Source organism: Vanessa atalanta, chromosome Z, assembly GCF_905147765.1.
Source record: "Vanessa atalanta chromosome Z, ilVanAtal1.2, whole genome shotgun sequence".
In the NCBI taxonomy this organism is placed as follows: Eukaryota; Metazoa; Arthropoda; class Insecta; order Lepidoptera; family Nymphalidae; genus Vanessa; species Vanessa atalanta.
This window is the reverse complement of record NC_061902.1, coordinates 5152371-5156399: the sequence shown is the minus strand read 5'-3', so window position 1 is coordinate 5156399 and position 4029 is coordinate 5152371.

Genomic DNA, 4029 nt, shown 5'->3' with positions numbered 1-4029 from the left:
GGACACTTATAATATTACATAAATAAAAACATAAGCAGCCCGTAAATGTCCCACTGCTGGGATAAAGGCCTCCTCTCCCTTTGAGGAGAAGGTTTGGAGCATATTCCACTACGCTGCTCCAATGCGGGTTAGCGGAATACACATGTGGCTGAATTTCGTTGAAATTAGATACATGCAGGTTTCCTCACGATGTTTTCCTTCACCGCCGGCACGAGATGAATTATAAACACAAATTAAGCACATGAAATTTCAGTGGTGCCTGCCTGGGTTTGAACCCGAAATCATCGGTTAAGATGCACGCGTTCTAACCACTGGGCCATCTCGGGTCAATATTATAATATTAGTATTATAATATTTTATATTATAATATTAGCTTATAATATTAGTATTATAATATATTTCGACGACCTCCGTGGTCAAGTAGTGTGTACACCGGTTTTCATGGATACGCCACTCTGACGTCCGGATTCGATTCGGATTAGAAAAAGTTCATTAGTTTTCTATGTTGTCCTAGACAACATAGTCTGGGTGTTTGTGGTACCCTCGTTACTTCTGACTTTCCATAACACAAGTGCTTTAGTAACTTACATTGGGATCAGAGTAATGTATGTGATGTTGACCAATATTTATTTAATATTAGTATTAGATATCTACGATCAAAACGTACGAATTTAAACTAATATTAAAGGCATGATCGAACACTTTTCATCTTTACATTTAATAATAAAAATTAGGCTTTGGTATAGATTTGACATATTCATTTGTTTTACAAAACAAATACGTACTTCTATCTAATCTATTTGACGGCGAACATGACGCTCTCATATGCTATGATACTCTTCCCATCGTTCTGTATTTCCTTCACGGCACTTAACTTCATTATAATTAACCATATGTATTATGTAATTAACAAATAACATAAATTTATTTCATTAGCGAAGCCGTTTGCTTCATTATTATTATTAAATATTAAGTACCTTTTCGATATTCTCATATCAACCACGCGTTCCCTGACAGCAATTTTTTTTCTACTAAGTAATATAATATTACTCACAACAATCGTAGTATTTTCGAAATTACGATCATGGGCGATCAAAGGCCACCAAGCTCGAATGATCTTCATCGAGAATAGGTTAATTTTTGTGGAAGTACTCCATATATCAAACGTACACTCGCCAACCCGCTTGACTCCTCGAGGCATCGCGTTTAGATTTAAAGCTAGTGAACCTACAATATAGTCATTTGATTATCACAACTCACATTATTATTTTGATTTCATGAAAAAATATACAAAAAAGACTCGCTGAATATGTATTCATATAATTTTTATTTGGCTATGTGCAAGCCGTACTGGTTAGATACAACCCACTCATACTCATATCCTACCTTAAACGCACGCGCCCCAGTGGTTAGAACGCGTGCATCTTCACCGATGATTGCGGCTTCAAACCTTGCCAAGAGCGAATGAATTTTCATGTGCTTAATTTGTGTTTATAATTCACCTCGTGCTCGGTGGCGAAGGAAAGCATCGTAAGGAAACCTGCATGTTGGTATCTAATTTCAAGGAAATTCTGCTACATGTGTATTTCACCAAACCGCATTGGAGCAGCGTGGTGGAATATGCTCTAAAACCATCTCCTCAAAGGGAGAGGAGGAGCTGTGGGAAATTTACAGGCTGTTAATGTTTAAGGATAAGTGAGCGTAATTATCTGCGCTATTTTCCAAGTTTAGTGGTCGCATTGGTGATGGGAGGATTAATTAGTGTATTTTCAACATAAATTCCATAGGCGGCACGACCAATTTCCTATGAAGTTAAATGCACATTTTTGGAAAACAAAGCGAAGCTATACTAACATTATAAATGTGAAAGTAACTATGTCTGTTATCTTCACGCTTAAACCGCTGAGCCGAATTAGATGAAATTTTGGTATGGAGATCTAAGAGATTTGGCAGGAATTTTAATCCTGGGGATATAAGTTAGTGTTTATCACGGAAACCCCTTCAGGTTTTGGCCCCCTCGGCCATGTTTGTATGAGAAATCAATCATTTCATAAGTAGAGTATATAACTCATTATACTTAAACTTTTCGTTGACTAAAATCATGTTTGTGCATCTTCAACCAATCAAGTTAATCAGAAGATATTTTGTTATTTCTTTTATTTTCCGACTTACCACTGAGGGATTAATATGTAGTAGATATGTTACTGTAAAAGTTATTTACTGTAGTTGGAACTTTTACAGTAACATATTCACTACTAACATTATAAATGCAAAAGTAACTTTGTTTCCTGTGACGAATGAAATTCGATATGGGGTATGCTTAAGCCGCAAGAAAGAACCAAGGCTTTTTATCATAATTCGACTAAAAAATTCACAGTTTTATAAATTATGCGTAGGTAAAGCCGCTTTAACTAATCAAACATTAAAGCAATAATTGGGTATGATATCATTATTAATAATTAGTGTTATACCAACAAAAATCTATAATCATTTAACTTATTATGACATCACATAAAGTTTGCCTGAAAATATCAGCATATAGCCTTCTCAAGAACTTCTTAATTAAAGCGAATTTGATTATCTAATCAATCCATGAGTAGATAATCAATTCGTGTACGAACTTGTTTTGTTTTGATTTTCTGGCCATTGTGATCTTTCTTACTAGAACTTTAGTTTGGCCGAAGGTAGCCGAAGGTTTGATCCAACACTTCAAGCATGCCATTTACTTTGATAAAATTACCCTAATTTTGGATACGAACTTTAATATCATAATAATACTTGTTTCATTTAAAAATAACAAATAAAATAATCAAGGTTAAAAATACCTAAACAATCGTTTGTGGTGGAACCTCCATTATGCATGAGTTGAATATTAAGAATTGGTGGAACACTTTCTTCATATTCTGTGAAAACTAAATTTTCCTTATAAAATATCTGTAATTAATTTGAAAAGGGTTAGGGTAACTATTAATTTGATCATTTAGATATATATTTTTAATTGTAAGAACCTCTTGAGTAGCTGGCTGATATTGAAATTGAAAAATCATCCTCCAATTAAAATTGGCTTCTCCTCTTATACATTCACCGTCAAAGTCTGTTTTCTGAGAATAGTCCTTGAATCCAAGCCATCTACAATCAGTTTAATGTAAACGAATAATACCTTATTCTAATGTAAATATTTATAATTGTACAGATGCTAAATAACTTTGAATTCTCATTGTCGGGCTCAAAATTCATAAAATATTTATCTTTTTTTGGAAAAAATTTACACAGTTAGAATATCATGTTTGATATCCTACATTCATGCTTTTAATGTTGGTACAATTTTGGCCATCTCAACGGAGACTGACTAGCTGAAATCGAAATTTTATAATACGCAGACACAGACAAAAACACCCAGCTCGTGCAATACTTATTGCTGCGATTGTAGAGAGAATAGCCTTATAAACTTGGTATTTTTTTCACTTCGAACCCTGGAGAGGAATCTGGTTATGCGGGATTCTCGATAAAAACCCCTGCTCGCCCTGAACATGGATCAAGGAAGCTGGAGGGTGACTTCAAGATACGCATTTTTCTAAAATTATTAAGTGATAATAGTGATCATTAATAAGTGCTCATGCTCCACTAATGGTTCATCATATTATGACTCGGCACAGCTCAATTTACACCCCTTTAAACCACCACCATCTAATAGATACGTTGTCGAGGGATTTTACTTTATTTATTTACTACGACTCAATTTGTGAATTGCTTCACAATAATCTGCAAAAGCAATTGCTTCGCATTATGACTGTAGTTCACATATACCTGTAGCCACTCTACCCGAGAATGTGAGACCTCTGTGACTTCCTGCAGACTAAACTTCGGCGATCATCTGTAAAAATTAATCGATTCTGTGCCGAAGTCACAAATCTTGATCTTGCTTTTCGCAATCTGCATAACCTCAGCTCCTTAACCGATGCGAGCATCTGGCTTCGGAACCGACTGCCTTTTTTTATTAGCTAACCACTAAACCAACAAGATAGTTAC